This window comes from Armigeres subalbatus, chromosome 1 (assembly GCF_024139115.2).
Source record: "Armigeres subalbatus isolate Guangzhou_Male chromosome 1, GZ_Asu_2, whole genome shotgun sequence".
Taxonomy (NCBI): Eukaryota; Metazoa; Arthropoda; class Insecta; order Diptera; family Culicidae; genus Armigeres; species Armigeres subalbatus.
In genome coordinates this window covers 251558961-251584993 of record NC_085139.1, presented here as the reverse complement: position 1 = coordinate 251584993, position 26033 = coordinate 251558961, and the positions used below count along the sequence as shown (strand labels likewise).

Below are 26033 nucleotides of genomic sequence, written 5' to 3'. Positions count from 1 at the left end.
AGTTCCTCCGGAAGTTCCTCCAGGAATTCCTCCGGAAGCTCCTCCAGGAATTTCTCCGGAAGCTCCTCCAGAAATTCCCCCGGAAGTTCCTCCACATATTCCTACAGAAATTCCTCAAGGAATTCCTTCGGAAGTTCCTCCAGAAGTTCCCCCGCAAGTTCCTCCAGGAATTCCTACGGAAGTTCCTCCAGGAATTCCTACGGAAGTTCCTCCAGGAATTCCTACGGAAGTTCCTCCAGCTATTTCTCCAGACCCCAGGAACTCCTCCGGAAGTTCCTCCAGGATTCCTCCGACATTTCGTCCAGAAATTTCCCCTGAAGTCCCTCCAGAAATTCCGCCGTAAGTTCCGCCAGGAATTCCTCCGGAATTTCCTCCAGGAATTCCTCCGGAAGTTCCTCCAGGAATTCCTCCGGAATTCCTCCAGGAATTCCGCCGAAGTTCTTCCAGGAATTCCTCCGGAAGTCCTCCGAAGTTCCTCCAGGAATTCCTCCGAAGTTCCTCCAGGAATTCCTCCGGAAGTTCCTCCAGGAATTCCTCCGAAGTTTCTCTAGGAATTCCTCCGGAAGTTCCTCCCGGAATTTCTCTGGAAGTTCCTCCCGGAATTCCTCCGGAAGTTCCTCCCGGAATTCCTCCAGAAGTTCCTCCCGGAGTTCCTCCCAGGAATTCCTCCGGAAGTTCCTCCCGGAATTTCTCCAGAAGTTCCTCCTGGAATTTCTCCGGAAGTTCCTCCCAGAATTTCTCCGGAAGTTCCTCCCAGAATTTCTCCGGAAGTTCCTCCCAGAACTTCTCTGGAAATTCCTCCCGGAATTCCTCCGGAAGTTCCTCCCGGAATTCCTCCAGAAGTTCCTCCAGGAATTTCTCCGGAAGTTCCTCCAGGAATTTGTCCGGAAGTTCCTCCAGGAATTCCTCCGGAAGTTCCTCCAGGAATTCTTACAGAAGTTCCTCCGGAAGTTCCTCCCAGAATTCCTCCGAAAGTTCCTCCCAGAATTCCTCCGAAAGTTCCGCCAGGAATTCCTCCGAAGTTCCTCCAGGAATTCCTCCGGAAGTTCCTCCAGGAATTCCTCCGGAAGTTCCTCCTGAATTCCTCCGAAGTTCCTCCTGAATTCCTCCGAAGTTCCTCCTGAATTCCTCCGGAAGTTCCTCCTGAATTCCTCCGGAAGTTCCTCCTGAATTCCTCCGGAAGTTCCTCCTGAATTCCTCCCGGAGGTTCCTCCTGAATTCCTCCGGAGGTTCCTCCTGAATTCCTTCGGAGGTTCCTCCTGAATTCCTCCGAGGTTCCTCCTGGAATTCCTCCGGAGGTTCCTCCTGGAATTCCTCCGAGGTTCCTCCTGAATTCCTCCGGAGGTTCCTCCCGGAATTCCACCGGAGGTTCCTCCCGGAATTCCTCCGGAGGTTCCTCCTGAATTCCTCCGAGGTTCCTCCTGAATTCCTCCGAGGTTCCTCCTGAATTCCTCCGAGGTTCCTCCTGAATTCCTTCGGAAGTTCCTCCGGAATTCCTCCGAAGTTCCTCCTGAATTCCTCCGAAGTTCCTCCCGGAATTCCTCCGAAGTTCCTCCTGAATTCCTCCGAAGTTCCTCCTGAATTCCTCCGAAGTTCCTCCGGAATTCCTCCGGAAGTTCCTCCTGAATTCCTCCGAAGTTCCTCCTGAATTCCTCCGAAGTTCCTCCTGAATTCCTCCGAAGTTCCTCCTGAATTCCTCCGGAAGTTCCTCCTGAATTCCTCCGGAAGTTCCTCCTGAATTCCTCCGAAGTTCCTCCTGAATTCCTCCGGAAGTTCCTCCCTGAATTCCTCCGAAGTTCCTCCTGAATTCCTCCGAAGTTCCTCCTGAATTCCTCCGAAGTTCCTCCTGAATTCCTCCGAAGTTCCTCCTGAATTCCTCCGAAGTTCCTCCTGAATTCCTCCGAAGTTCCTCCTGAATTCCTCCGAAGTTCCTCCTGAATTCCTCCGGAAGTTCCTCCTGAATTCCTCCGGAAGTTCCTCCTGAATTCCTCCGGAAGTTCCTCCTGAATACCTCCGAAGTTCCTCCTGGAATTCCTCCGAAGTTCCTCCCAGAATTTCTCCGAAGCTCCTCCGGAAGTTCCTCCAGGAATTCCTCCGAAGTTCCTCCTGAATTCCTCCGAAGTTCCTCCTGAATTCCTCCGCAAGTTCCTCCTGAATTCCTCCGAAGTTCCTCCAGGAATTCCTCCGGAAGTTCCTCCTGAATTCCTCCGGAAGTTCCTCCCGGAATTCTTCCGAAGTTCCTCCAGGAATTCCTCCGGAAGTTCCTCCTGAATTCCTCCGAAGTTCCTCCCGGAATTCTTCCGGAAGTTCCTCCTGGAATTCATTCGAAGTTCCTCCCGGAATTCCTCCGAAAATTCCTCGGGAAGTTCCACCAGGAATTTCTCTGGAAGGTCCTCCAGGAATTTCTCCGGAAGTTCCTCCAGATATTCCTCCAGGAATTCCTCCGGAAGTTTCTCCCTGAATTCTTCCGGAAGTTCCTCTAGGAATTCGACCGGAAGTTCCTCCAGGAAGTCCTCGGAAAATTCCTCTGGCAGTTCCTCCAAGAATTCCTCGGGAAGCTCCTCCAGGAGTTTCTCCGGAAGTTCCTCCCGGAATTTCTCCGGAAGTTCCTCCAGATATTCCTCCAGGAATTCCTCTGGAAGTATCTCCCGAAATTCTACCGGAAGTTCCTCCAGAAATTCCTCCGGAAGTTCCCCCAGGAATTCCTCCAGAAGTTCCCCCAGGAATTCCTCCAGAAGTTCCTCCAGGGATCCTCCGGAAGTTTCTCCAGGGATCCTCCGCAAGTTCCTTCAGGTATACCTTCGGAAGTTTCTCCAGGAATTCCTCCGGAAGTTTCTCCAGTTCCTCCAGGAATTCCTCCGGAATTTCCTCCAGGAATTCCTCCGGAAGTTCCTCCAGGAATTCCTCCGGAAGTTCCTCCAGGAATTCCTCCGAAGTTCCTCCAGGGAGTCCTCCGGAAGTTTCTCCAGGAATTCCTCCGGAAGTTCCGCCAGGAATTCCTCCGGAAGTTCCTCCAGGAATTCCGCCAGAAGTTCCTCCAGGAATTCCTCCGGAAGTTCCTCCAGGAATTCCTCCGGAAGTTCCTCCAGGAATTCCTCCGGAAGTTCCTCCAGGAATTCCTCCCGAAGTTCCTCCAGGAATTCCTCCGGAAGTTCCTCCAGGAATTCCTCTGGAAGTTCCTCCAAGAATTTCTCCGAAAGTTCCTCCAGGAATTCCTCCGGAAGTTCCCCCAGGAGTTCCTCCGAAAGTTCCTCCGGAAGTTTCTCCAGGAATTCCTCCGGAAGTTCCTCAAGAAATTCCTCCGAAGATCTTCCAAGAATTCCTCCGGAAGTTCATCCAGGAATTCCTTCAGAAGTTCCTCCGGGAATTCTTCCGGAAGTTCATACAGGAATACCTCCGGAAGTTCCTCCAGGAATTCCTCCGAAGTTCCTCCAGGAATTCCTCCGAAGTTCCTCCAGGAATTCCTCCGAAGTTCCTCCAGGAATTCCTCCGGAAGTTCCTCCAGGAATTCCTCCGGAAGTTCCTCCAGGAATTCCTCCGGAAGTTCCTCCAGGAATTCCTCCGGAAGTTCCTCCAGGAATTCCTCCGGAAGTTCCTCCAGGAATTCCTCCGAAGTTCCTCCAGGAATTCCTCCGAAGTTCCTCCAGGAATTCCTCCGGAAGTTCCTCCAGGAATTCCTCCGAAGTTCCTCCAGGAATTCCTCCGAAGTTCCTCCAGGAATTCCTCCGAAGTTCCTCCAGGAATTCCTCCGGAAGTTCCTCCAGGAATTCCTCCGAAGTTCCTCCAGGAATTCCTCCGGAAGTTCCTCCAGGAATTCCTCCGGAAGTTCCTCCAGGAATTCCTCCGGAAGTTCATCCAGGAATTCCCCCGAAGATTCCTCCAGAAATTCCTCCGGAAGGTCCTCCAGGAATTCTTCCGGAAGTTGCTCCAGGAATTCCTCCGGAAGTTCCTCCAGGAATTCCTTCCGAAGTTCCTCCAGGAATTCCTCGCGAAGTTCCTCCAGGAATTCCTCCGGAAGTTCCTCCAGGAATTCCTCCGGAAGTTCCTCCAGGAATTCCTCCGGAAGTTCCTACAGGAATTCCTCCGAAAGTTCCTCCAGGAATTCCTCCGGAAGTTCCTCCAGGAATTCCTCCGGAAGTTCCTCCAGGAATTCCTCCGGAAGTTCCTCCAGGAATTCCTCCAGAAGTTCCTCCAGGAATTCCTCCGGAAGTTCCTCCAGGAATTCCTCCGGAAGTTCCTCCAGGAATTCCTCCGGAAGTTCCTCCAGGAATTCCTCCGGAAGTTCCTCCAGGAATTCCTCCGGAAGTTCCTCCAGGAATTCCTCCGGAAGTTCCTCCAGGAATTCCTCCGGAAGTTCCTCCAGGAATTCCTCCGGAAGTTCCTCCAGGAATTCCTCCGGAAGTTCCTCCAGGAATTCCTCCGAAGTTCCTCCAGGAATTCCTCCGGAAGTTCCTCCAGGAATTCATCCGGAAGTTCCCCCAGGACTACCTCCGGAAATTCGTCCAGGAATTCCTCCGAAGTTCCTCCAGGAATTCCTCCGGAAGTTCCTCCAGGAATTGCTCCGGAAGTCCCTCCAGGAATTCCTACGACGTTCACCCAGGAATTCCTCCGGAAGTTCCTCCAGGAATTTCTCCGGAAGTTCCTCCCGGAATTCCTCCGGAAGTTCCTCCAGGAATTCCTCCTGAAGTTCCTCCAGGAATTCCTCCGGAAGTTCCTCCAGGAATTCCTCCGGAAGTTCCTCCAGGAATTCCTCCGGCAGTTTGCTTTAGGAATTCATCTGGAACTTCCACCAGAAAATTATTCAGAATTTCCCATGTAGACTCCTCTTGACATTCTCTCCGGAGTTACTCCAGTAATTCTACCAAGATCTCTTCATTAATTACTTCGAGGTCTTTCCAGAAATTCACTTCGAAATTTTTCAGAAGCTCACATGAAAGCCTTCGATAGCCACCTCCGTCTCACGCCCCGTGAATTATTCCGAGAATTCCTCCAAGAACTTTCCCGGAAAACTATTCAGGAATTTCTTTCTTTGGGATTTCTCCGGGAAATTTCTCGAGAAATTCGTCTGCAAATTCATCAGTCCATTTCGCCAAATATTATTCCGTAAGTTTCGTCTAAATTCTTTCGGAATCACCTCCAAAAAGTCCCCTTGGAATTCCTCTGGAGGTTATTCAAAAAATGCTCAAAACATCTGCGGGTACTTCTCCTAGAATTTCAACAAAAAATCATCCAAAACCCCTTCAGGTTTTTCCGAGGTTTTAAAACAATAACTTAACAATAACCCCGAAAATTCTTCTAAAAGCTCTCCCACTTTTTCTTCCAGAAATTCCTCCATGAATTCTCCCACAAAATCCGTCAAGAGTTTCCCCGGAAATCAATTTAAGAACTCTTCCAGAAATTCCTCCAGAAATCCCTTTACAAGTTCCTCCGAAAATTTCTTCAATAAGTCTCCGAGAATTCGCCTCGGGATTCCCACATAAATTTCTCAAGATATTCTGCAGAAAACTCCTCCAAGTTCCCTTTTCGAAGGAATTTTTGTGGGAGTATCCGAAGGAGTTCCCAAATGATATTCTGGAGACTTTCTTAAAGAAATTCCCGAAGAAATCGCGATGGAGTTCCTGGTTTGAGTACCAGGAGGTTTTTTGGATAAATTCTTGATGAATTTTCCGATGGATTTCCAGGAGAAATTCTCGGAGGAATTCCTAGAAGAGTATCTAAAACAAACCTTGGAGACATTCTAAAATTAGAAGTTTATTAAAATGAATTTTCAGAGAAATATAAAATATTTTTGAATTTTTCAAACAAATTTAAACTACAGTTATAAAATGATTGCAGTCTAAAATACTAAAAAAATCTATTAAGGGAAAGTCCTTGATTGTAGCCCGATGTTTGTCGCCACAGTTGGCGCATTTGGGATCAGCCACCTCCATCTTGTCGCAGTCTTCGGTCGGATGGGGTTCGCCTCACTTGGTGCTGGTGCCGTGCCCGAAGTTGAAGCAGTTGCTGCAGCAGAGCCTTGCTTCATGTGGACTAGATAAAGCTGGTCGCGATATCTCTTAACTTGTCGTGACGAGCGATCTTGTGCACGGCCACTGGCTTCAGGCCGCGGCTCTCGTGCTCCGCACTGAGATCTTCTTTTTTCATGCCGTGGAGCCCTCGCAGCAAAGCCTTGGGTGGCTTCGTGCCGGGGTGGTCATGAGTATAGTACTCATACTTGTGGACCTCCAGGAACTCCACGGTAGACTGATGATGGTTCTTGTTTGCAGGCATCACTTTCACGCCCTCGCTGTAGAGCCGAAAAGTACATTTCAGCCCCCCTGCGATCAGCTGGCGAATTTTCGGGCGCAAATCCGGCGGATCGACCTTCACAAACATGGGCGGGCAGTTCTCCTTCCGCTCCGGTTGCACCTGCGGCAACTGCGAGTGCTGCTTCTTGCGTTTCTTTGGCAGATTGCCGGTATCGTCGATTAGCAACGAGGAATATACGTTGCTTTGCAAAAGCTGCTTACCCGCGCCTCTTAGAGCAGTGCACTAAGACACTTTTCACTCGAGCGAATCTGCCACCGAGTCTCCCATAACGGGTCCCTCTTAGTCGTGAGTAAGACGCACGGCTACAAAGCAAGACCATGCTGACGGTGACTGAGTTCGATTCCCGGTGCCGCTTTAGGCAATTTTCGAATTGGAAATTATCTCGGGTATAAAAGTATCATCGTGTTAGCCTCATGATATAAAAATGCAAAAATGGTAACCTGACTTAGAAACCTCACAGTTAACAACTGTGGAAGTGCTTAAAGAATACTAAGCTGCGAGGCGGCTCTGTCCCAGTGTGGGGATGTAATGCCAATAAGAAGATATCTCCCGAAGTGGACGGATTTCAGTGCTGTACGGATTTCGGTCCCCTACGGTAGCCATGATCGCAAATATCTAGATTGGATGATGATGACCAATGAATCATTCCAAAAAGCTTAATATCTTGAAACGTACAATGAAAAATAAAATCCCATTTTTGTTCCTTCTCGATCACCGTGCAGTGGAAGTGCAACAGTCCATTAGGGTGCCGGGCGCGATCACCCAATCAATCGATCCGAAATGAAAAACAAAGCAAAAAACAGAACCAATCGATCCGGTCATGGCGATGAGTGCTACCAACTATTGCAAATTGTGTGATGTGTTTTTTTGTTGTTGCTGTTCGCGTTGGAAGCGCGTTTCGATCCATTTCTTCCATGTGCATCAACATTTTACATAATTTTGAGCTCGGGGGGTCTCTGGGCCGGAGAGAAAAAAAATGAACCAATTTACACCTAATTCCGCGACTCGCATCAACGCTCTTGCGCGCGCAGTGACGCTCCATTCATTGGCAGCGTGGCAGCTGAATAATGGCGTCACAATAAATGGCGACGGTGGTTTTGCAGCTGCACTCGTCAAGATGGGATGGCAATTTGTCACAGACTGATAGTCAGATTCTGAGAGACAGAATAGCTACAAGAAGAGCCAAAGTAAGGGGTCATATCCCTCAGCTAGAAAAAAGACAATAAGTTGGAGTGGCTACAGCTGGAAGAATATGATGGGCAAGGCATGTAGCCTGTATGCCAGACATGCAGAAGACATTACCAGGACAGACTTGAAAGTTCTCCATCCTGGGAGAAAGACCGCTATGCCGCCATGAATCTCTGGGACTGACTCTGCTCCTGAATTAAATTGCAAATGAAATCTATCGAACCGTTCTATTTCCTGGCCGTTTTGTGTGGTCGGTGGCAGAAGGATGTAGCGTTGGTCAAAATCTGCAAAGAGGTTGTGTTTAGGACGTTTTCAAATACGTTTTCGATTGATAATCACGAAGCTTTTTGTGTAAAATCTGACTACATTATGGGACGTATCTGTTTTTTCCTTGTCGTTCACAACCGTCATGAATTGGACCAAAGAGTGCACTTTTGCAGAGCCCATGTTTTATTCAATTTCGATGACTGTCAAGACCCAGGTGGGGTGCCCCAACCAACGGCAAGTGGTGCACTTATGCACGGGTACAGCAAATTGAAGCAGCGAGCTAAAGCTCTACCTCTGCTACCACAAAAGTCGTGCTCAATCTGGGTGGCGTGGTCTCTCGGGTGCTGATTACCGAGCACCATAAGGTGCGTGTTAGACTCCACTTGACTCACCCCGGTCGCGGTGGCTGCCGGGAAGAGGGTGTCAGACAGCTGTGCCTACCAATGGAGTAGTGCTTTGGAAGCTCCATCACTTCGGTTCAAGTTGGAATCCGTCGAACCAGATGAAGTGCCGTTGTTGCTGTTACACATCTAGAAGACGAGAGCATGTAAATTCGCATGCTCCAGTGCCAATTTCCCATCAGAGGTAGCTCCACTTCTGCCGGTGTGGAGTGCAGTTGAGGAAAATTCCACTCCCTCGACGTGCTTCAACAGTCAGCGGGCCTGAAGTGAGGCGTGCGCGCATTTCGTAAGCAATTTGAAGTCAGTTGTTCATTTCTCCGCGATTGATTCTGCGATAGGTGTGAATGCGAGGGAGTTTTGTATGTGCTTTTTGTTCGTTCTTTGCATCGGCATAACGCAAGCATACGCGTCGAGGTGACGACGTAATAAATCGTTTGAAACTGATTGAGTGATAAAAACGGAATACGTTAGATGGTGATGTAAATTCGGCGCGTGATCTAAATTGTAAATTGACCAACTTGGTAGAAAGACGTATTACATTGCAAAGTGTTATGCCTTCGTTCATAGGATTGAGTTAGTTTAGAAGGGTAAAAGATTGAAAGTTTATGACTTTTTATGTTGTTGGAACAGGCTCATAATATTTTTACCCAGAAACAAAATCACCAAATTATCGTTTTTTCGATTTTATCCGTTCCGGTTTCACCACAATTGAAATCAGATTAAACTTCTGACCCTTCCCGGAAATTGCTGCAACCCTATCGAACCTTTTGTGATCGTTTCGCTTCAGCAGTCGGATATTGATCGAAATTAAAGTGCTTACTCGCCCAAAAACGGTGCGTTCGTTCCGTTCGTGTGGCTTGCTTGCCTTGAATCGTTTTGTGGTGGACCGCCTTTCTGTTTTTTTTTGTGGTGTGGTGTGGTTTGGCACTTGACGATGACTTGATGTCCACCGCCAGAATGGTAAGTTATCCGTCCACAATGGGGGATCGGTTGACGTTGTTGCTATTATTCTTCTGTGTTATTAGCAGCGAATAAGGTTTCAAGCAAGCAACGAAAAATGCGACTTCCTCAGAGCGTCTTTTAATGTCAAATAGCTACATTGAGGTTAGCCAGCCAGAGGCTTATCCACATCTCCATGAACAGGTGGCGTGGAAACTATTTGGCGGAGATTACAGGTTTTTGTCAACGCAAAGCAAAACGGTACCCACAACAGTACAAACATCGAGAATTGGGTTGTGAAATATCCCATGTCGGTTATGATGCAAAATACAGTTACCAGCATGTCATAAACTTGACCACTACTAGTTTTGGAGAGAAAAAAAAAGACCAGAACAAGTGTCGCCATCTCGACAATGAACGATGGACGACAGAATGACACCAGCAGTGCTGAACCGGCTCGTTGCATGTCAAAGGGTCATTGTGTGTCGCCCCCCTTGCCATTGCCCTGCAAGCATAATCATAATTTCATCATTAATTGCACCGCCGGATTGCGGCGGTAATGCCTCTGCTGGGAAATAAACAAAACCACAATCGCTGTCATACGTGTCACGAAGAGAAGAAGAGAATGTTTTGTGGCGGTTTGTCGGACAATTATTTGGCTAACGGCCTCCACAATGCGCCGCGCCATCAGATTGCCACAATCTTGACGGTTCGTGTCTTGTCGCATAAACGATGTCTTTTGATTCGACGGGGCTGGCCTGCCACTGTCGGCGGTAGTTAGTAGCAGAGGATAAACTATGAATTTGGAAGCGGAAGGAGGGAGGTTCCGTATTTTCACATGTTGTCGCTAATGACCAAAATACCGTTTTTGAACGGGCAACGTTGGACTGGTGGAGAAAAAAAAAGGTTCAACTTAGTCAGACGCTTAGGCACAGATTGTCGGTGCATGTCACCGAGTTATCAGATTCACAGTTGGAAGGCAGTTTATAGCGTTAAACTTCGTTTTATGGACTGAACAAAATCTAGATCTTAATTAGGCGACTAGGAAGTGAGTAAGTATGGGAAAATAAATATGATTAACAAGTTCTTGTTAACTAGCTTAGCTTGACTGACTGTTCACATCGTAGTTGCTAGACGTGATTGGCCGAGAAACCACAAATAATGCTCACCAATTGAATAGTTTTCTCAGCACTAGAAAGCTATTCTCACTGTACATGCTTCGGAGTTTCTTATATTCAAGACCAACAACGATGCTGGCCACATCCTCACAGTCAATTAGGATGATGGGAGGGAAATTAGTTCGACAATCATTGCTACATGAGACCGAGAAATCCTCTGCATCTTCACGAGCGCACTGGAAAGGAATAGTATGTTACTTGGGAGGAAAATCTATTGGAAATCGCCTTGGTAAGTGACTAATTATTTCTTTTCAACGACGCCATATTCATGATGATCTTCTTCTTCGATGACTCTACATTCTAACTGGAACTTGGCCTGCCTTTCAACTTAGTATTCTATAAGCTGCGAAATGGTGAGTTGACATCCGGGAAGGGGCGTCTAACATAGCTCTGGTCCTCACAAGTTCCAATACTCACGCTTCCACTGGTCTTCCGATGACAATTGACCGCCAGCTAAGGGTTGCGTACTTAGCTGGTAGTGCAGCCTGGGCACTGTTGTCCTTCTGACATCAGCTAGAGTGAGAGGGTGCGTCCTGTGGGGTCTGCCTAGGATGTGGTGGGGTTCGATAGTGGGCTCTGTTGAACTTCTATAAAAAGCTGCATGTGTCCCCAAGCAGGCCCTATCAAAGCGACCGTGTGCCGCTCGAAGCGTACTAGCCTAGTCCTGGTGTTGGGTGGGACTTTGACCCGACTGATTGAGCGTCTGTTCACCAAGGAGGTGCGGCTCCAACAGCGTCTGTTCTGGCATCCAGCGGCTGAGTATGAAATGCTATTCCCCGGAAGCTATACCTAAGATGGCAGCCCCATCCCGGTGGATAGGGAACCTTGGGCCAACAACCTACTGTTCCCGAAACATCAATTTGTTCGAGAATCCGATAATGAAAGAATACGGACTGATTTTACGGCGACGACTCTTAGCGCGAAACAACGGACACGAATAGGAACATGGAACGTTTTAACCCTAGCCCAGCAGGGTAAATTGGCACAACTTGCCAATGAGGCACGCCGCATGAAGCTTGAGATCCTGGGACTGAGTGAAGTCCGTTGGCCAAACTTTGGAGAACACAGAACGCCGTCGGGACAAGTTCTGCCATACTCTGGTTTACGAGGTGAACACGCTCCCCGGCATCGCGGAGTTGGCTTCCTACTAAGCGCTCAGGCACACTCTGCGCTTATGAAGTGGGAACCTATAAGTGAAAGGATAATCGTTGCCAGATTTAGAACACGGGTCCGAAACCTTACTATAATCCAATGTTATGCGCCAACCAATGCTGCCGATCTGCAAGACAAAGAGAACCTCTACAGTCAACTCAATGCCGTCGTAGATAGAATTCCGAAGGGTGATATCAAGATCTGTTTGGGCGACTTCAATGCGAAGATCGGATCCGACAACTCGAACCATGAGCGCATTATGGGACGCCATGGTCTCGGAGAAATGAGCGAAAACGGAGAGCTGTTCGCAGAATTTTGTGGTAATAGCGACATGGTGATCGGGGGATCGCTCTTCCCTTATCGACCGGTTCACAAGGTCACGTGGGTCTCCCGTGACGGCTTTACAGAAAATCAAATCGACCACATCTGCATCAGCCGAAAATGGGAACGGAGCCTTCTTGATGTACGGAATAAACGTAGTGCCGATATCGCGTCTGATCATCACCTCCTCATCGGCGAAATACGCCTGCGCATTGCGCGGATTCGTCGGCAGGAGGAAAGAGTTGGACGACGATTCAACACACGCCGACTGGAAGATGCCACGGTGAAACGGTCCTTCGTTGAAGAACTGGAGACGCGTGCTGCAGATATTCCGGAAGGTGGCAGCGTGGAAGACCAATGGACCGCCATCAAGAATGCCTTCATCGCCACCAGCGAGAACAATCTGGGTGAACTACGCACCCAGAGAAAACAATGGATCACCGATGAGACCTGGAGGAAGATAGAGGAGCGAAGAGAAGTCAAAGCCGCGATAGAGCGATCGAAAACCAGAGGAGCCAAAGTCTTAGCCCGTCAACGATACACGGCTCTTGAGAAGGAAGTAAAACGCTCATGTCGACGGGACAAGCGAGCGTGGGCAGACTCTCTGGCCGACGAAGGAGAGAGAGCCGCCGCAACCGGGGACATTCGCCTCCTCTACGATATCTCACGACGCTTAAGCGGGGCGAAGATGAATGCAACGATGCCTGTGAAAGACGCGAATGATCAGTTATTGACCGACCCAACGACCCAACAACGCTGGTTCGAGCACTTCGAACAACTTTTTCAAGTGCCAACCAGGCCATCACCACCTCGGCATGATCTGCCTAGAATCCGACGTATAACACGCGTCAATACCGAAGCGCCATCACTGCTAGAGATTCAAACAGCCATCCAAAGCATGAAATCGAATAAAGCCCCAGGGGTCGACCGCATATCAGCCGAGATGCTCAAAGCTGACCCCATGACATCCGCTCAACTACTGCATCGTTTATTTCGTAATATCTGGAACACCGCAACTTTCCCGGTCGACTGGATGCAAGGTATCTTAGTGAAGGTGCCCAAAAAGGGTGACCTGACTGTATGCGATAACTGGCGAGGCATTATGTTGCTGTGTACCGTTCTCAAAGTTCTGTGCAAAATTATCCTAGCCCGGATTCAGGAGAAGATCGATGCGACTCTCCGGCGGCAGCAGGCTGGATTCCGTGCCGGAAGATCCTGTGTGGACCATATTGTCACGCTCCGTATCATTCTGGAGCAGGTCAACGAATTCCAAGAGTCCCTTTACTTGGTATTCATTGACTACGAAAAAGCTTTCGACCGTCTCAATCACGAGAATATGTGGGGCGCCCTGAGACGCAAGGGAGTTCCTGAGAAAATCATCGGCCTCATCGAGGCACAGTACGAGGCCTTCGAGTGCTGCACAATGGGGTCTTGTCCGACCCTATCCGGGTCGTAGCTGGTGTGAGGCAAGGATGTATTCTATCACCGTTACTGTTCCTCATCGTAATCGACGAGATTCTGGTAGATGCGATTGACCGTGAACCAAACCGCGGGCTTCGAATTGGCGGATGATGTTGCACTCCTCGCGCAACGGCGCTCTGATATGCAGAGTAAGCTCAACGACCTTGCCAAGCGCTCCTCTTCGGCAGGTTTAGTCATCAACGTCAACAAAACCAAATCGTTGGATGTAAACACGGTGACTCCTTCCAGTTTCACAGTAGCCGGGCAACCAGTGGAGAATGTTGAAAGCTTCCAATATCTTGGTAGCCAAATGGCGTCAGACGGCGGTACCAAGATCGACATAGGCGCACGGATCAAGAAAGCAAGGGCTGCCTTTGCGAGTTTAAGAAATATCTGGAAAAACAGGCAGATAAGTGAACGCACCAAAATACGAATTTTCAACTCTAACGTGAAATCTGTGCTGTTATACGCTAGCGAAACATGGTGTGTATTAGTGGAGAACACTCAACGGCTGCAGGTGTTCATTAACAGATGCCTGCGGTATATAATTCGGGCCTGGTGGCCTCACAACTGGATCTCAAACAACGAGCTCCATCGTCGTTGTCACCAGAGGCCGATAGCAACAGAAATTCGGGATCGGAAGTGGGGCTGGGTCGGCCACACTCTACGTAGGGGCGGAAACGAAATCTGTAAACAAGCATTAGGCTGGAACCCAGCGGGACATCGCAGCAGAGGCAGACCCAGAGGCTCATGGCGACGAAGCCTCAATAAAGAAATAAAAGAAGTCGACCGAAATCTAACCTGGCAACAGGTTAAAGCGATAGCCGGGCAACGCTCAGGATGGAGATCTTTCAAGTCGGCCCTTTGCACCACCGGAGGTGTACAGGATCCATAAGTAAGTAAGTAATTCTATAAGCATTTCCTCAGTTATTAAATGAAAGCTTTTCTATGTCCGTCATTGCATAATCTTGTATGGCAAGTACAATGGATACACTATACCCAGGGAGTCGAGAATGTTTCCCACCCGAAAACATCCTAGACCGGACCGAGAATCGAACTCGCCATCTCTGGATTGGCAATCCTATGCCGTTGCTCGCAAGGCTACTGGAGACCCATATTCATGATGATACAGAAAAGGGAAAAGCAACGCATAACGTATTTTCCCGAAGACTGACTCGCCATCTAAACTACTTCCCGACGACTAAAACACGAACTGCACTCGCTTGCTCGATGGTTACTGCAAACTCTGATTAACAAGTTCTTGTTAATGAAAAGAATCTCTATTTGCTCGATGGTTACTGCTCGATGGTTACTGCAAACTCTGATTAACAAGTTCTTGTTAATGAAAAGAATCTCTATTTTAGCTCAGCTCTGCAAAGTCCGTGTCAGACAATACTCGTATAATCTTTTTCCTAAATTACAATAGAAAGTTAGAACCGAGTCGGAAAAACTTCCTATTGAAAATTGGTCAGGTCGAATTATGAGCTCAGAAGTTATGGCCAAAATACAAATTTTTGTTCGCAAAATACGCCTCAAAAATACTTATTTTACTGGCATTTATCCTTAACCGTGGCACGGCAAATGCTGGGTAAAGCGTACCATTGGTACTTCGCGTACCTGGAGGAATAAAATAGACCCCATCTCGCGGTCCTTAGCCTCTTACCCAGCAACTCCTATCCCTACCTCCCCGTGGTGCTGTCCGGGATACGAGCAACCTTAGGGAAGATCGGGTAACCAACCCCGGTGGGAACTATGGTCGTATGCTGACAGGGAAGGGGGGGTTTGCTCCTCTCCGGAAGTGCAAATCATACTGAGCGTCTGTTCTCCATGTTAGGGGCGGCTGATCATCGTCCGAGTGCCAGCGAGGGACTCTAAGTGAAACTGTGCACCTTGGTCCTCCGGAAATTTAGGAGGTTTGGTGTCAGGCCCTGCAAGCCAGCCAAAAACAAACTCACGCAACGAATAATCAACAAGAGAGTACGGACCGGAACCATCGGCGAAGACCACTGTACTGGGACATTGGGGCCAAACGAGCTTAATAACTACATACAGAAGTGTCTCACGTCTATAAAACATATCTCACTGAATTCCTTGGAAAACTCCCTTTCGAATAAGCCCTTAATCTTCTATGTGCGTCGTCCGTGAAAAATGTTATCCTATTTTGAATAAAAAGTTGCATTAAATGAGCTGTACGACCCCTAAATCCCCTATAATTCAATATTTTTAATGAATTATATGATCATTTGTTATTTTCATTATATCATTCACACAAGCTTTGAAAAAGATTTGGGTAATAACAGTGGTGCTGGTGTAAATAAGACAAATAAAACAGATAAGACAAGTTAGACAAATAAGACAAATAAGATAAATAGGACAAAGAAGACAAATAAAGTAAGTTCCTCAAGGAATTCCTTCTGAAGTGCCTCTACGAATTCCTTCAGAAGTTCCTCAAGGAATTCCCTCGGAAGTTCCTCAAGGAATTTCTTCGGAAGTTCCTCCAGGAATTCCTTCGGAAGTTCCTCCAGGAATTCTTTCGGAAGTTCCGAAAGTTCCTCCAGGAATTCCTCCGAAAGTTCCTCCAGGAGGAATTGCTGGAGGAACTTCAGGAGGAATTGCTGGAGGAACTTACGGAGGAGTTTCTGGAGGAACATCTGGGGGAATTTCCGGAGGAATTCCCGGAGGAACTTCCGGAGGAATTCCTGGAGGAACTTCCGGAAGAATGCCTGGAGGAACTTTTTGTCTTATTTATTATCAATTATTTATCTCGTCCCATTCCTACATTTGATTTCTATTTATTTAGTTGGTTACTCCGTGTTTACAAATGGGAATAGGCTTTTTTCTACTGTCGCGCTACATACAAAGTTGACGGACTTTCTATCGCTCTCATCGCTCCTTTCCTACCGTGCGCCACAAGAAGATATGGTGTTGGCTACTTTTCCGAAATGGTAATTTTTGTATGGAATTTGGAAAACTAGGTTGAAGTAAAAAGAGTTTCCTGAAAAATTTATTGCGGCCACATATACTTTTTATTACATCAAAATGATCATTAAAATTTTTTTAAACTTTTGTCAGTTGGGTTTTGCAAAATTCGGTTCCTTTATGCCTCAAATCATCGGAGATAGTTACTGAGAAGCAAACATTTTAGTTGTACAATAGTTTAGTGTTTAGAGCTTAATTCAAAATTGGGCAATAGTTGGTCCACACATTTTGTTTATGTCGTCGTGAAATACGAAGGCGCATCATCTGTGCTGCCGTAATCTGAAAAAGTGACGTATACGCCATTTTCCAAAAATGGTGTTAACGAGTACTACTACTCGTGGAAAACATGTATGTTGTAATATGGCTGTTACGTCACTTTTCCAGATTACGGCAGTGTGGAAGTCGGGCCTACTACGGGCTCCAGAAGAAACTGCGGTCAAAAAAGATTCGCCACCGCACCGAATGTGTCATGTACAAGACGCTAATAAGACCAGTTGTCCTCTACGGACATGAAACATGGACAATGCTCGAGGAGGACTTGCAAGCACTCGGAGTATTCGAGAGCCGGGGGCTTAGGACCATCTTTGGCGGTGTGCAAGAAGACGCTGTGTGGCGGCGAAGAATGAACCACGAGTTCGCCCAGCTCTACGGCGAACCTAGTATCCAGAAGGTAGCTACCCGAGTAGACGAAAATAGCTCAATAATATCAAATGTTGATAAGATAGCAAAAAGTGATATGGACATGATTGATATAAGAGATAAAAGATCAAACGACAATATCAATATTTTGCTCCAAAATATCATAAGGATATCATGGTATGCTATTTGTAATAAGTGATCAATATCATGTGCCATTAGTTTGTTCTTATCCGTTTCATATCTTGATATTTAAATGATATTCCGGTGCAAATTTTTGATATTGTTGCCTGTTCTTTTATCTCTTATATCAATCAAGTCCGTATCATGTTTTGTTATTCTGTTCATTGCTTCTGCCCGGGTAAAGCCGAAAGGGTACGATGGGCAGGGCATGTTGCAAGAATGCCGGAAATCAACCCTGCAAAGATGGTGTTCGCTGCCGATCCGGCAGGTACGAGACGGCGTGGAGCACAGCGAGCGAGGTGGGTAGACCAGATGCAAAACGACTTGGCGAGCGTGGGGCGCATTCGAGGATGGAGAGATGCGGCCTCGAACCGTGTAGTGTGTCGTCAAATTGTTGATTCAGTATTATCTGTTTAGACGTAAGCTAAAAAAATGAATGAGGAGCAAAAAACACTACTTACTAATAACTAAGATAGCAATCTCCGAATGAATTCAAATATTTCCGTGGGAATTATTGGGAAGATTTCATTAATTAATTTTTGAGAAATTTCCGGAAGGATTTTTGTAGCAATTTCTGTACAGGAATAACTGCAAGAATTTGTTATTTGTAGGAAATAACTGGAGGAATTTCCAGGCGCTGAATGGGAGGTGAGTATCCAATATTTTGCACTCGCTAATGGCGGCCGAGTGAGTGCCTTTTTGACATCCAGGAAGAAGAAAATATTTACATATTTCAATCAAAATAGGCCTTGATTCATTGAAAAACAGTGGCACTCATCCGGTATCAACCAAAAAACAAATGTCAAACATTTCTTCTACAATTAATTGCATATTATTCAGCAACTCGGCCGTACGAAAACCATTTTTTTTGTTAACCCTTGTGTGGCCGGCTGGGTACCCGGGTACCTTTTTGGAATTCAATTCGCGATATTTAAATGAATTTTCAAAGTAGGGGGTTGAAACTCTGTCATATCCACAATAATGACGGACAAAATCGATTGTACGGGTTAACTGAAATTTTGATTAAGGAGAGGTGGAGGGAGGGGTTCCGACATTTTTTTACCCTTTAAATGGCCGACTGGGTACCCGGGTACCCACGAAACTAAAATGCTTATATCTTAGGGAATTTTCAACCGTTTTCAATCGTTTTGGGCTCATTCGATTCAAAATTTTGGCCTTTATCATGCTGTTTTAGGATTGGATCGGTCCGGATCGTCGGATCACCAGGAAATCCGGATTTCTAGGGACATGTTCTGCATAGATTACACTGATCGTGGATTTCGATAGGTAAATAGCAATATGGGTATCAAACTTCTTAATATTTCACCAGCAGGTTTATTTTTATTGATTTGGGTCACTCAGACGTGCAGATCTTCAATTGGTCACTCCAGAACAGGTTCCTCGAGGGGTCATAGGTGGACATGAACACTTTTCAAGGGAACATCAACAATATGGGTATCAAACTTCTTGAAATTATTTCCAACGTGTTTTCTTGACAAGTTGAGTCCGGAGTGGCCACATTGGAACAAGTTTCCCGGGTGGGGAGGGGAGGTGGGGGGGTTGTTTGGTCAAGGTTGGCCTAACACATTTCTCATTGGATCCCCACCAATATGGATGTTGAAACTTCCACAGCAGGCTGTTGTTTACTATCTTGGTTCCAACAGATGTGTGAAAATTTGAGTGGCTATTTCGGAACAGGTTCCCAGTGGGGCCAAGAATGGTCATAAACATTTTTCAATGGAACCTCAACTATATGGGCATCAAACTTCTTGAAATTGCCTCAGCAGTGTGTTTCTGATTGTTTTAGAGCCACTAGACGTGCTGACTTTATAGTTTCCATTGCAGGACGTGTCCCCGTAGGGTGTTAAGTGGCCATAAATACTTTTCAATATAAATAAATAAAAATAAAAAATAGAAAGCTGCAGTTTTTTTGTAACCCGTGTGTTGAGAGCCAAAACATTGCAAGGACCACTCTTTGACACCAGAAGGCAACTAAGTGGACCACCGAAAGCTCCGAAAGATCCGGAGAAGTTGCCGATTCTGGAAGTTTATCTTAGAAAACTGAGACTGTTTAGAATTTTAGTGTTGTAGAAATGAGCGAACAAAATCAATGCAAGGACTACTCATTCATCCCGGATGGCCACTAAGTGGTTTTAGAAAGTTCTGGAACATCAGGAGAAATGACCAGGTGTAGATGATTATATTTTGAAGTTGCGATTTTTTTTTAATCTATTGTTGACGTAATGCCAATTCTGGAAATCCTAAAAACTATTACTTGTTGTAGCATTGTGAGAGTTAAATCATTGCATGACCAACGCATTAACTACCATTGGTCATCTGGCACTGAATGTCCGGAACACCCATAGTAAAGACAAATTCTTGAAAATCGTCCTAGAATACAGTGGTTTGTTATGAATGTGAGAGCAAAACTCCGCTAAATGGTCCTCCGGGAACTCCGGAACATTCTGAGAAAAGGGCCAATTTTTAAATTCATCCTCGTAATCCGTACTGTTTCACAAAACGATTTATGCATCAAAATGAGAGCAATATCATTTCAAGAACCAAACTTTGACCCCGGGAGGCCACTAAGTGGTGCTCCAGAAGCTCCGGAATGGCCGAATAGGTAATCAATTCTAGAAACTCGCCCTAGAAAGCTGCGATTTTTTTGTAGTTGTGTGTGATCAAAATCAATTCGAGGATCATTCATTGACACCGTGTGGCCGTTAGGTGAGCATCTGGAAGCTTCGGAACTTTTGAAGATGTGATAATTTTTAGGTCTTCCTAGAAAGTTGTGAGTTTTTAGAAATCGCTTGTTGAGAAATGTGAGAGCATAATTGATGCAATCTAATCGGATAGCCACAATACATCCAATAATGCTGCGACTTTCAATAAATCGTTCGTTCACTTCAAGGAATAAAATGGGATAGTTCGAAAGTGAAGACACTCCACTAGAAGCTCTAAACAAGCTTTGACTGACGTATTGTAGAGCTCCATAATTGTCAATCTTGGGTAATGTTCCTCCAGTTTTCATAAACGTTTAGGGTTCCCAGGTCCGATTCCACCGCGTGCAGCAGCCACGAAGTCGCTGGCCTCTATCCGGATCTCTGGTGAATATTGTTTTCGCTATTCTTTCTTCCAACATTCGCACTAAGGGACCGGCCCACTGGAGTTTGCCGTATGTTATAAGATTCACAATATTTTCTTCTTTATACACTTGATACAGCTCGTGATTTATGCGTCTGCGCCACACATTTTTTTCTAATTTCCCATCGAGAATTGTACGTAGCACTTTTCGCTCGAAAACCCCAAAAGCTTTCCGGTCCACCTCTTTTTACATCCTTACGAATTAGAGCAAATTTCGTTTCCAATATTCGATGAAGCCCCTATTCGCAGCAGCAATATCTCTTTTCACTTCACAGGAAACGTCATTGTCACATGCAGTGGCGTAGCCAGAAAATTGGTCTAAGGGGGGTTTTCTGAACATTTTTTTTCTACCAAAAAAAATTTTCTTCTAAAAATTTCGTCTCTTGGGGGGGGAGGGGGGGTTTATGCCCAAAACCCCCCCGTGGCCACGCCACTGGTCACATGTCATGTGTTCAAAGATAAACAAATTCTTCAACAACTTCCCCATCAAGCACTACCTCAGCACTAACACCGGAGCATATGCGACCATGTGATGATAGTGCCCTTCTTTTGCACACCAGATCTCCTATTCACCCCCTCGAGTGCAATATTTACAATAACTTTGAAAGCGCATCACTCTGCTTCAATCTCTCCACGGTCACAAACGCGGTTGATACGTCGTTTGCAACCCGAATATTTTATTTCGAGCCATCAAGCTTTGCACTATCATTGTAATCAGCTTCGCCGGAGAACCGTGTTCGAACATTATCTGCCGCAGCTAATTTCTTTTCACTGAATCGTACGCTGCTTTGAAATCAATAGACAGATGGACTGTACTTCCGAAATTCATAAAGGATCATCTTCAGGCTAAACATCTCATCCGTCGACATCTCATCGGCATTCACGGCCAGACAGGTAGATTTTGAAACTGGAACGACGAAACTGATTAGACTAGCCAGTTTCTTCATCTACTGAGGGAGCGCATTTAGTTACAGATTTTTGTTTCAAACAGATTATCAGTGGATTCAGAATGCAAGTCAATGTAGGGAAGGGGTGGAAATGATGATGCAATCACTCGCCCACTGCAAGCCGAATATAACTCTGTTCGTACGGAATTTATTGGAATTGTTGGGTTAAGGTTCGAGAGGCAGAGGTCCGTCTTGGTTAACTGACAATGTTATAGATAGCAAGCAACTGATGGAATTTCTAATTGGATGTATAAAATGAGCTCTTTAGTTCATTTCCAATTCTAGCAGAAACGGCTAGAAGTCCATGGAAGTCCATTTCCAGTTCTAGCTATTGTTAGAGATAAATTTAAAGAAAGATACAAAGTAGGAGAATGGAACGGACTTTGTATTGAACCCACGACCTCCTGCGTATGAGGCAGACTTTGTTTAAAAAAAAAAAAATGTTTACGATTACGCAACTGTTGAAAACAAAATGTAAGAAATGACGATTGCTTCGGGAATTCCGGTATTTCAGGAGGACTTCTTGGTGGCTACTCGGGATCAATGAATGATATTCGCAATCTGGTGCTTAGAATCATAAGGGCGTAACTGTATTGATCGATTTATCTTCGACGATATTTTCCTTTTATCAATGTAGTGAATTGCGGTAGTTTGCCGAAGGTTCATGGTTGTAATGAAGGATGATTACATCTTCTACCTGAAGCAAATATAAAATCGATGAAGAGAAATCGATCAATACAGTTACGACCCTATGATTCTAAGCGCGAGCAAAGACTCTGCTTCTATACTGCTATTACAAACGATTTTCGAAAGTTTCTAGAACGAATTGCAATAATTGACCACTGCTCTGGATGCCTCTGCATTTCTGGAGCACCATCTGGGGACCACCAGGAAGCCCTTGCATTAATTTTGCACTCACAATAAATGACGAATTTCAAGAATTAACCACTGCTCCGGATGATTCAGAGCTACCCAAGGATAACTTAGTGTCCACCTGGAGTCAATTAATGGCCCTGGACATTACTTTACAACGGATTGCAAATTTCTAGAACAAACTTTCGTAGTATCAGACAGAGGCCACCTAGGATCGAAGAGTAGTGCATGTATTGGTTTTGATGTGACAATGTTAAAACAAACGGTTTATGAAAAGTCACATCTGTTTAGAAGAATTTCTGGAATCGATCATATCTCCGAGTGTCCGGAGTCTTATGGTGGGTCTCCTGCTGGTCACCCGGTGTCCATGAGTGGTCCTTGTATTTATTTTGCACTCATACTGCTAGATAAATTGATTTAAAACAATGAGCTCTGAAAATGTTAATGAACATTCTTGACTCCTCAGGGAACCTATTCCGGAATTGGAGATCCGGGGTGAACTTGTTTGATGAACCCAAATAAATCAGAAATAAACGCTTGAGACAATTTCAAGAAGTTTGACACCCATATTGTTGGGGTTCCAATGAGAAATAATTTTGACCAACCCCGGCTCCCGGGGAACCTGTTCCAGAATGGCCATTCCTGAGTCAACTTGTCTGGTGAGCCTAGGATCACGAAGGACATACGCAAGAGTTAAATTCATGAAGTTTGATATCCATATTGTTGATGTTCCAAATTTCGCAAATTTCATATCAATTTGTCCATTTCGAAACATATGATGTGCATATGCACAGCCAAGATTTTTAATATAAAAAATTTTTCTGCGTTATTCATGAGATTGGTACTATTCTCATGTATATTTTTGTAATAATTTAATTTAATTTTATTATTTGAAGCCACAAGAAATCAATTATCTTTGATTTCCTTTTGAAATTCACACGGATTTCGGAGGAATTCCTGGAGAACCTGTAGAATAAAATCCTAGAGGAAATTTCGTATGAATTCCTGAAGGAACGATTCTATACGAAAGCAGACAAAGGTAATGCAATTGTCATTCTAGATAAAATTAATTACGATAACCTTATGATAGAAAAACTTAACAATGGTCCATACAGAAAACAAAGAAAAGATCCCTTGACAGATATTGTGAAAAAGTAGATAAAACCATCAAAGAATGTAAACCCATATTTGAAAATTTGCCTCGACTTAAAATTTCCAACCCAACTTTGCCTAGAATTAGAGGACAACCAAAAATTCACAAACCCGGAAACGAAATCAGAGAAATAATATCTGCGGAAGGGTCTCCAACTCACAAAATAGCAAAATGGTTAGTCAAAGAATTCCAAACACTCTACACACATACACAAACAGACACTAGACAAGTACAAAACACAAAACAGTTTATTGAAAAATTGCAAAACTCAGGAAATATCGAAGAAGACGAGATAATGGTTTCATTTGATGTGGCTGCACTGTTCCCAAGTGTACCCGTAAAAGAAGCTATTGTCTTGTTGGAAGATTGGTTACTCAGACAAAAATCAGACGCAACTTGGAAGACAAAAGTACGCACATATTTAAAATTAACAAGACTTTGCATAGAAGAGAACTATTTTACATTTAGAGGAGAATACTACAAGCAGACAAAAGGAGCACCAATGGGTAATCCTCTGTCCCCTTTCTTATGTGAACTGTTCATGGCTAATCTTGAAAAGGATTTGAAGGAAAGGGGCCATTCCTGAGCGATGGTGGAGATACGTAGATGATATCTTCAGCATCATTAGGAAAGACGCACTTCCATCAATCCTAGAAGCCATTAACAGTGCACATAGGGATATCAAGTTCACTTGTGAACAAGAGAAAGACGGAAAATTGCCCTTTTTGGATGTTTTAATAGTTAGAGAATCAAACCAAATAAATTTTGAAATTTACAGAAAACCCACACACACACAAAGAGTTATACCCAACACTTCAAACCATTCACACCAACACAAAGCAGCCGCATTCCAACACATGATACATAGACTCGAGACTTTTCCACTTAGCGTCACAGGGAACAGAAAGAATTAAATTACATTTTTGAAACAGCTAGACTAAACGGATACTCAACTAGAACTATTCAAGCTATTATAGACAAACATAGAAAACCCAGTATAGAAAATCATTGACTACATTATCACCAATAACAAATGAATTGCGACGAGTATCCGTTAATTTTGACCATAATATAACCAGACCATTACGCTCTAAATTTAGAAAAATTGGTATCGAATTAGTTTTCAGTAGCAGGAACAACCAACTGAAGACACTACTTGGAACACAAAAGACCCCGTTGACGCATTAGGAAAAGCTGGAGTTTATAAAATATCATGCCCACACTGTGACAAAATCTACATAGGACAGACAAAACGAACACTAGACACGAGGTTAAAAGAACATTTGGCAGAAGTAACTAAAGCAAACAAAGACACTGAAAAAGGTATACATTATCATTTCAAATCTAAAGTAGCCGAACATATTATTAACGAAGATCATCAATTAACCAAAGACAACATATGACCACTCAGACAAATACAAAATCCTTGGAAACTTGACGTAGCGGAAAGCTTAGAAATTTACAAACAAAAACAAATAAACTTACTTAACAAAGATCAAGGAAACGGATATACCTGGCTGTTTAGATTACTACCCACGGGACGACGACGAATCGGTTCAAACGACATGCCCTAATTTTTTACCTACAGTTCTACCTACACACCATATTTAAAGTTAATGAGCAATGTTTTTCTTCAGTCGATAACAAACACTGAAGAAGTTTCCAAGTAGGAAACGAAATGCGTATCTGCTTGTTGATACATAAAAAAAAAGTTAATAGTGGAAGTAAATGGAAGAATAATAGTCTTTTAACCTTCCGTGAATTGTTTAAAATAATTCGTGTTCGTAAGACTGTGAACATTTATTTTGCTACTAAATTCGTTATAAGCTCACGATGATGTTCGAATCAGATGATGTGATTTTTTACGACCATATGAAGGACCCCAGGCATGTACCATGCTCAAAACATATTCAAACATATTAACTTATATCGAACGCATACCAGATTTGAACAAATTACTCCCGGGATTTCTTGGATGACCAAGTACTTATGCTGTGATTACTTTGTATGTACATATCGTAAAGGGCATGGGCCAAATTTAAACAACCTAAATGATCTTTGGTTACTCATGTAGACCTTTTTTTCCTGTTCGGGTGTGCTACTGTGTAGACCCTAACCTATCTTATAAACACATTTCATTATATGTATCGTGAAAAGCGCGTAACAAATTTGAAACAGTTTTATTGATCTTCAGTACGTTTCACATAGAAACTCACAAGCAAATAGAAACGAGATGCATGTACCAATAACAAACAGGAAAGCCATAGAAGATAGGTTTTTTCAAGATAATTATTTTACATTGAATTGAACTTGGATTATTATGTGCACTCAGAACTTCTCTAGAATTCACATTCTATGGTTGAGAATAATAACAAGTAGTGTTTTAGTTTCAATACAAACTCATTTATGGTCTTATAAAACATCTTTTCGAATAACTGAAAAGCAAAAGAATTTAAATCTAATAAACAAAAATACAGTTATCAACAGTAGTTGTGAGAAACTATTTCTCAAAGGAATTGGAGAAGAGTGACTTAACAAATGACACGGACGTGGCACAACATATCATGGAAATACCACAAAGTTCTAATCACAGTTAGGAATAATTCTTCTTCTTCGTTTACTTAGTTGTGTTGATTTCACCTAAATAGTTCACTTAGCACCTTCAGTTGTTCAAACTCATGTAGCACGAAAAAGATGGGAATTTTGATTATCACGTTTAACGGATGTGTACCTACTTCTTACAGTTTGTGGTTTCTTGAAAACTTCAAGGAACCACAAGCTGTAAGAAGTAAACATACATTGTGCGTTGTTTCAAAAACAACAAACTTGATATCAAGCTTCAATTGTACACTTGATATGTGATAAACCTTGATGTTAGTCGAAATACTAGTTTTACTAATCT

General features: G+C 44.5%; 1 protein-coding gene across 1 annotated transcript in view; it reads right to left on the bottom strand.

The window, feature by feature from the left end:
• LOC134206625 (sushi, von Willebrand factor type A, EGF and pentraxin domain-containing protein 1) overlaps positions 1-26033 on the bottom strand; it is a 201907-nt gene that overhangs the window by 174168 nt on the left and 1706 nt on the right. The window lies entirely within an intron of this gene.